The sequence below is a fragment of the Lepidothrix coronata genome, unplaced genomic scaffold (genome assembly GCF_001604755.1).
Source record: "Lepidothrix coronata isolate B3197 unplaced genomic scaffold, Lepidothrix_coronata-1.0 Scaffold21, whole genome shotgun sequence".
NCBI lineage: Eukaryota > Metazoa > Chordata > Aves > Passeriformes > Pipridae > Lepidothrix > Lepidothrix coronata.
In genome coordinates, this window is record NW_016690201.1 from 816468 (window position 1) to 824856 (window position 8389).

The 8389-nt window shown below is 45.3% G+C and overlaps 1 protein-coding gene across 8 annotated transcripts in view; it reads left to right on the forward strand.

Moving 5' to 3' along the window:
* Positions 1–439: 439 nt before the first annotated feature.
* BBX (BBX, HMG-box containing) overlaps positions 440–8389 on the forward strand; it is a 139208-nt gene continuing 131258 nt past the window's right edge. For 6 of the 8 annotated variants that reach the window (XM_017807948.1, XM_017807953.1, XM_017807954.1 and 3 more), the window contains exons 1-2: positions 440–566; positions 2090–2162. The gene's annotated coding sequence lies outside the window, so the exon portion shown is untranslated. Of the gene's footprint in view, positions 567–976; positions 994–2074; positions 2163–8389 lie in introns of those variants that run through there. The other 2 variants (XM_017807949.1, XM_017807947.1) reach the window with 2 other exon arrangements.

Genomic DNA, 8389 nt, shown 5'->3' on the forward strand with positions numbered 1-8389 from the left:
AAGCAGCCCTCCTCCTCCTCCTCCTCCTCCCCCCCCCCCCCCCCCCCCCCCCCCCCCCCCCCCCCCCCCCCCCCCCCGCTCCCCGCCAGCCGCTTCGCTCTTCCTCCTCTCGGGTTTATTTGCAATGTATGAAACTTGCATGGCTGTGAGGAGAGCCGATCCAGTGTGGGTTTGCGAGGAGGAGGACGGGGAAGGAAGGGTTGGAGGCAGGGGAAAGGAGGCAGTCGCGTTAATCCCGGGCGCCGCACGGCAGCAGGTTTGCGTTAGGAATATCGGTGGCAGCCCACTGCCGCCGCTGAATGAGGAAGGTAAAACGAAGCGATGCGAGAGCCGCCGAGGCGACATGCACGGCGGCTGGGCGAGAGGCACCGGCAGGCGGCTGCCCGCCCCCTCCCTCCCTGCCTGCTGCCTCCTCCCTCCCTCCCCGCCGGGGCGGGGAAGGACCGTGCCCGGGTCTCCCCCGCTCGCCGCCAGCCGAGCCGGGGGGCCGCGGGGCTTTAACCGTGTGCGGGGCGGATTCGCCACTTTTTCCGGGGGAGGCCCGCGGTTAAAAGTTTTCTGCGGAGGTGAGTGTGTGCGGGGAGGCCGGGGCGCCGCCAGGCCGGCGGTGGTCACTCGGGCCTGGGGCGCCGAAACCATTGCCCGTCCTGCTGGTGACACGTCCAAGTCCCGCAGCCCGGCGGGGCGGCGGAGGGGCCCGGCTCGGCCGCCGGGGCAGGGACGAGGTGCTGGTCTCCATGTGGCTCTCCCGGCGGCGGCACCTCCTCCCCGGTGGCAGCGGCGGCGGCAGCAGCGGGATCATCGCCCGGGCCCGCGGGGAGGAGGAGGGGAGCAGCAGGGAGGTGTTTGCTGCCAGCCTGCCTCGCCGGAGCCCGCCGGGGAGGGCAGCTGGGAGGGCCGGGGAGCCCCCCGCGCCCCCTCCCCGCGCCGCCGCCCCTTCCCTGCGCACCCGCCCGCCCCCAAAGGTGTTGTGGAGACTTTTCCCCCGGGAGGGTGAGATTTATGCGCTGCATTATTGCTCCTCTCCTCCCCCCTCAAAGCAAGATGGACTCTCTCTTCTCTCTCTCTCTCTCTCTCTCACTCACTCACTCACTCTCTCTCGCTCTCTCCCCCTCTCCCGGTGTCTTGTCAGCCTTCAAGATCGACATTTTGTAACTAGGATGCAAACTTGATGGTGACGGGGGGCGGGGGGCGCGGGGGGGTGGAGACGGGAAAACCCTGGGTCACGGCGGTCTTTCTCCATATTTAATACCTTTTCTTTCCACCCCACCCCGGAGCCCGAATTCCGGTGGCCCTACACTTTGCACGGGCGGGGTGGGCGGCGGGCGGGCGGTGGCTGCGAGCGCCGCTCCCCCCGCCTTGGCCGGGGGTCTCTCCCCGCCGGCTGCGGTGGCCGAGGGGCGGCCGGGCGGCCGCGGCTCCCCGGGCAGCTCCGCTGGGCGCTGCCGGGGGGGAACGGGCATTACCTGAAACTGTGCTCCAGCCTCGCAGCCTGCCGTTCGTCCCTCTCGTCTGTCTGTCTGTCTGTCTCCGCGGGTGGATCTCGTACCTGCGGTCTGGCGGCTTATTCTTGTTGTTAATTTTTGCGTTGTTTGGCTTATCCACGCGCGGGGATTGCTCGCTGACTTGCGAAGTTCCCGGGGGTTATTGTTATGTATGCCTCCTTGCAGATGGTGGTCAACTTTCTGCCTTTTATTTTGATAATACGTGCGAGTATCTCTGTGTGTGCATGTAAATAATTACGTGATGCATCCCTGTGTGTACGTATATGTGTCTGTGTGCGCGCATAAACATGCATCCGTGTGTGCGAGAGACAGAGGAAAAATAACCCACCCTGCTGATGCACACTCAGATGATTTGCTCCATTTGCCCACTCCGAATGCCCTTTAAAGACACGATGCATCTTCTCCTTGCTCCTTACTGATCCCTACGACTGTCATCTTGTTTTAATGACAACTTAGCTGGGGTGGGGGTGAGGAGGGAGCAAGTTTCAAGTTTTGGGATCTCTCCTCTTGTTGGCGTTGTGGCGAGTTACAATATTGTAAAATCATGGTGTGCTGATGATGTGCCTTTATTTGATACTTTATAGGTCACTATCACATGATAAAGGCTTTGGGACAGCTTCATCTTCGTCTGTCTGTCATTTCCATTTGCTTTCCTGGGTAAGTATGTAAACTGTACACATGGAAAAAGAACTCTGTTGTTGTTGACAAGATAGAGGTCCTCATGCTGCCACTGTTTGTGTGGAAGATGTTTTTTTGGGTTTTAGCGCCTCAGAAAACACATCTTCGCTGGGTGCTCATAGCAACTGCTAGATTACAAAGTTTGTATGTAGGGGTGCATCCAAGTAACATGGGAATTAAAAGGCTGTGCATATTCAGAGCTCTCTTCACTTGTTTTTTTTTCTTGTTTTTTTTTTCTTAAACTTTGTTTTGTAAAGATAACTGATTGACTTAGGGCAAAAGTTTGAAGCCAGAGTAGCATTAGAATATGCAAAGTGCAACACACAGGTCGAAAATTTCATGAGCATGTAAAGTCCTTTTAAAATTCAGTGGTAGAAAAGTACGAAAATATAAACAGAATAGGTAATTAGAAAACTCTGGAGGTCAAGAAGCAGTGAGAAGTTTAGCAGAACTGTAGTGCTACTGCAACAGGAGTCGGTTCAGTTTTAACACATAAACTGAGAGCTAATTAGAATTCCTTTCATGCTCTTTCTGTGTTAGTGTTTTTTCTTTTGGCATTGATTAATGCAGGTACCAATCAATTTGAAAGATGAATCTTAGTGACTAAATTCCTAAGCTTTCAGGTACACAACTTTTTTTTATCTGTATGCTGGGGAAAGTTTTGACATGGTTTGAAGGGTTTGACACCTTTTAAGCTGAAGTAGAAGTTGAAAGAAGAGGTTCTAAATTTTGGGGGTCACATTCATAGAGGACATAAAATGAGTGGCATTTGGAGCATTTCTCATATGATCACCCGTGGTGGCACTGAACTGCATTTGGTCCAAAATGGGGAAGTGGGAGGTAGCATTTCTTTTTGGTACTATTGTGTACATAGTTAAAAACAAGACAAGACATGTATTCGGGGTAAGCTTAGTGCTCATAAATGCAAATGATTAATAACATACTCTTGACCTTTTCCAGGCAATGTATAGCAGACATAGGATAAGTGATGGTCCCAAACATGCTGACTTGAAGGGGGCTGTTGGGAGCAGCTGTTCTGGTCTGATATTATGACCACAAAGCTAGTCCTAAGGCTGGGATAACCACTGTGGGAAGTTGGTTTGAAGGGAGGATTCTGCTGTTCTCCAGATTTACACCCAAATTTCAAATTTCTGTTCCTGCAGATTTACACCCAAATTTCAGGCATACGGATTTTGTGTGCAGTGAGGTTGGTATGTGTAGGTTTAAGATTATAAACACCAAATTCAGTTACTGAAATTCTTTGACAGACTAGTTGCATAGGAGAATATTGCTTTTGGTTTTATAGCATTACTGACAAGGATTGTGTTCTGTGTAGAGTAATTGGTGCAACAATTTTTTCCAAGTAAAAATGCATTTGGAAATCCAAAAACTGGCAGATAGGCTTCAAAACGTTGTTCAGGGCTGAATACAAATGTACTGATTTCTGAACTTAGTTTTCTATGTTTTCAGGTAAGAGTCCGATTAGAGTGCTGTGAGTGCTAAGGACTTTTTTTTTTTGAGTAATAGTAAAGGGTACTGAATGAGAGTAGCTCAGGGACCTTGCTTCAGGTAGCTTCTTCAGTCATTATCTGGTTTTAGTTTTATGTGATGAAGCCTTTTGGATGCATGGAATATTGATCCTGGAAGTGAAGTGGTGATTGTAGTCTTCCCACGCTGTAAGAGGAGTGGACCTTGAATTTGTGCATAATGCTGAATGTAGTTCTTGCCTGATGTTGAACTGGCTTGAAAAAAAGAAAAGAAGGATAGGATATCTTTTTGACGAAAAAGACATAATAGAAACTTTAGAGGACGAAAAGAAATACATTTCCTCGTAGCTTAAAAAAAGGCAATAAAAATAATGTGCCTAGTGAAGGTGAGAACAGAGATTTCATTAGATTTGTCCATTACTAGAAACCTCCATTTACTTTAGGGAGCCTTTATTTTGGTAAAAGGGAAGATTTCTTTTATTATACAGTTCTCACTAAAGTAACTGTTCATGAATGGGTTTTAGTAATTCGGTCTTGACGTACAGGAGAGACCCTTGAGTTCTGGTCTTGTTTAACAAGTGCCAGTGGCAGTGGTGGTGTGTAACAAGCTGGAAGGCGAAGCTGCTTAAAAAGGGGCCTTGTGAATGCTTCAGAAATTGGCCCATGATCTCAAAAGTTCATTGCATACTACTGTCCCTCTTGGCACAACAAGCTGATAAACCTTGTCAAGCAGACACATAATTTATCAGAAACGTGACTGGTTTTCGTGTTGAGGTAAACTCAGAATATTTAAGAAGCTTGCCCTCGATGCTTTGGAGTTTTTGGGCACTGCTTGCCGTAAGCTCATTGCCTGCAAAGCTTCCATTGGCTTCAGCAGGAGGTTTATTTAGGAAAGGAGTGTAGGAGTGATGGTGAGGATGGAGAGGAATTTGACCATGTTTATTTTCCCGTTCAAGGAAAAAAACCTTTCTCTTTCATAGCTGTTGTGTGAATAATTAAAGATATTAAATGTCAGTTTTCTACATAAAATATCAGAGGTAATTGTGCAATTATTTTCTAGCTAACGTTTTTCCTGTTCATCCAGAATGATCTTAATACACTTTGTTCGTAAATTAGTGGTTCTGTAGCTTGTGATCCTGTAAGCATGTGAATATCTTTAAGCAGATGACAACTCTTGTTAAATTCACTGATACAATTGCTCGCATTCAGAGCTTAAAGTTTTTCCAGGTTGCTGCCACTCGTCTGCAGGCTGAGGATGCACAGTGTCTCTGCAGCTCAATCAACATGGCATGAGGCAGGGCAGTCTTCTGTCGTAGGCATGGGAGGAGAGTGGTATGAGGAGAGGAAATTTTGACCAAGTGAGCTGGGGAGAGTTACTCTTCCACCACGTGTGTTGGTGGGAAAGGTGCCAGTAAGGTAGATGAGACCTGTGGTGTGCAAGGCTCTGCTGTAGTGTGAAGTTTGTAAGTGCACCTGCAGTGAAATTTGGACACCTGGGAGGTGAGACACTGACTCTCTTTCAACAGTACATGGCTCGTGTAGCATTCAGGCTTCCCTCTTTATCTGAAGGCTGTTCCTTGGTAGAGGAAGGTACTATAAATTAAAATTGGAACTGAACCAAAATTTTGGTTTTAATTTTGAGTGTGTCACAGGCTGTTTCTGAACTCTGGCAAGTGATGTAGTCAAAACCAGAGGCCACTCCCCAGATTTTGGACCCAAGTTGGACTTTCTGTGCCCTGTCATGGGGGTGGCCTGCTGCAGCTGCTGGTGGAGTCAGCAGCACTGCTGTGGCCTGCTGGTGGCTTCCAGGGTCTTTGCTCTTAGAAGCACAGCCAGATGTCCCTTTGCCACCTGCAAATGGAGACTAACAGTACTTCCCTGTATTGTTAAATCATATGGTGCCTATATATTAGGACAGTTTTCTTGAGTGAATTAAGTTTGTTTTAAAGCAGTATAGTTGCTGTTTTACCTTACTGTAAACTTAATTTATGTTTTCTTAGGAGTCCATAAAACTGGACTGAAATCATGTATGTATTTCAAAATATTCTTGAGAAGAAATAGGAAAAAGTCAACCTTCTGACTTCTGTACTATTAAGTTTCTTTCTTTTCCTTCTACCCCTTTCCTGGGGTGTCATTACCAGAAGCTTTTTCATCCTGTTTTATGTCAAAAGATTATTAGGGCTTACTTCCTTTTTATTATTTTGGTTTTATTTTTTCAAGATCAGTGATGATACAGTGTTTCTGAGAGCAATGGGGTGAGGGTGGTATTAGTGGACAGGTGAATTTTGCAAAAGTCTCCTTCTGCTGTCACCCTTCTTGATAGTTTCAGAAGGGATAAAACCTGAACTAGCATTAGGATTACTCCAACTCTAAGAATGGCTTGGTGGGCTGTTGTTAGATTGCATTGCTTGGAAGAGAAAAAAGCACATGCTCTTCTCTCAATACTAATGATATTATTAATAATTGGCAGTTCTAGACATTGTCTTATTCATGTGCTTTCTGTCTTGTCTGGCAAAGTACATAAGCCGTGCTGTAATCACACACCTCAAACCCAGGAACAATCATTTTTATCCCTGTTTTAGGCATCTGAGATACAAAGCTGTGAAAGAGCGTAGGCTTGCCTGCAGTCGCTTAGCAGGTTAGCATTAGCAGGGAATGGAATAAAATCCACATCTGACTTTCCAGTTTTGTGTCCTTCCCCTTGGTGTATGCTGCTGCTCTGAAGCTTTCCTGGTAAATGCTTGTCTTGAGATGTGAATAGTCTCATTGAATTCTGTGCCAGTTGGGCATCTTTTGCTAATACTCAACTTTGATTCATAAAGCTGCTTTAAAAAAAAAAATCCTACCTTCAGAATAGCATGAAGTTACTGACTTGTAACTTAGTTATATTTATTGACAGGAGAGTCTAAAGTAGGAGGAGAGCTTACTTAAGAGTTTTTGCCAGTAAACATGGTATTTAAGCTGCTGTGTTTATTGCACTATTTATTACCCTTACGTTTATTTAATACTAACTTACTTCGTGAAGTTGATAAAAGGAAGAGAATGGTTTTTCATTGCAAAGTTTTTAAAATATGATTCATGCAAAATAGTTCTTCACAATTAAATTATTTTTTGTATTCATAATTTAGTGCAAAATCACAACTAATTTTCTTATGAAACATAGAATTGACAGAAGCAGCTACTTTGGCACTCTGGCAGTATTGTGACAAGTAGGGTAACTTACTTATCGAACTTTTATTTCTAGACCCAGTAGATGTGCAAGATTTTCAGATTTGCTGTTCACTGGTGTTTTGTTACTGAAAATAAAAATTTGATGTAAAAATTGGAGCTGTATTTGAGGAGTAAAGAATACTTAATGTCTGAGTGTAGATCGAATCGTAGTATTCTCATGATGATAGCAGCATTTTATGTTTAATATTTATAAATTTGGTTGCATAAAAGATGAATTGACAAAGAGGAAAAGCATGGTTTTGGTGCTTTCCAGTGTTCATGCCTTTTCCTTTATAGCACACAAATGCATAATGTAATAGCAAGTCTTTATGAGCATGGACAATTCAGCATGTGAAAATAAGCTAGCTTCAGGCATATCTGAGCACAAAGAAAGCTAGTACAACAAAATTTCAATTTTTAGCAAGGGGAAGGAAAGTTAACAGGATTTTATGAGACTACACTAAGAAAATCAGTTGCTTAGGAAGCATGGAATTTTTGTTGTCAGAAATCTGCCATGTGGATGTTTCTATGTAAGAGGTTTTATAAAATGTAGCGAATACTGAAAATAAGAAGCAGCATTTTATTGACCGTTAATGTTGCAGAGTCTCATTCAGCAAAGATAAAAATAATTCAGTGGACTTGCACAACATGGGATCTATGGAACTTAATGCAAGTGGAAGCTCTCTTGACAAGAAGCTTATCAAGTCCTGCCTATGCCTCCCCTTTCTGAGGGGAAGCGGGAAGGTGTCTTCCCTCTGCCTGTTTGGTGTGTTCTGCCTGGGGTTTTTTATTATTTATTATTTTTTCTTTCTGAAAGGCAATATACATGTAGCAAATTGTTGAGGAGTCTGCTTTGAGATGCTGTGAAACCACATGAACTTCATTCCTGGCTGTGGGGTCCCTCTCCTCTTATGCAGCTGTAGCAACAGGAAGGTTTCTGCTATCCATGCTCTCAGGAGGGGCTTTATCCTGCGCTTCTGAAACCCAGAGTTCCCCATGGCAGGGTTGGGTGCACACATTAAAGACCTTTCCCTTAGTACCGTTAATGGGGACTGAGCTGGCCCATTGCAGGATTCACGGAAGGGTTAAGCCTGGTCCTGGGCCTCTGGTGAGCTGGGTCGAGGATTGGTGACTACACTGTCCTCCTGAGTGTTGGACAGTACTTTACTGCTGTTGGGTTGATGGCTTTCAACCAGTACCTTTCAGTTCTTTCCCCAGTATGCTCTTTCTGCGGGCTACAAAAGGACTTTTAAGCTTATGCCATGTTAGAAGTTGTCTCTTTTTGTTTTGAGTTTGTTTTTCATTTGTATCCCTGTCCTAGACAATCAAGAGTTATCCAGCAATGGCATTGGGGAAAGCATGTCACATGATAACAGTTAGGATTATATCCCTTGTAGTAGAATAGTATGTCTTCCTCTGCAGCCTGTGTGTTCTTTTATGAAGCAAATAATCCTAGTTTTTTTGTTTCTGTATGTGAGAGAATGCATTTTTCTGTGGTTGTCAAAGCAG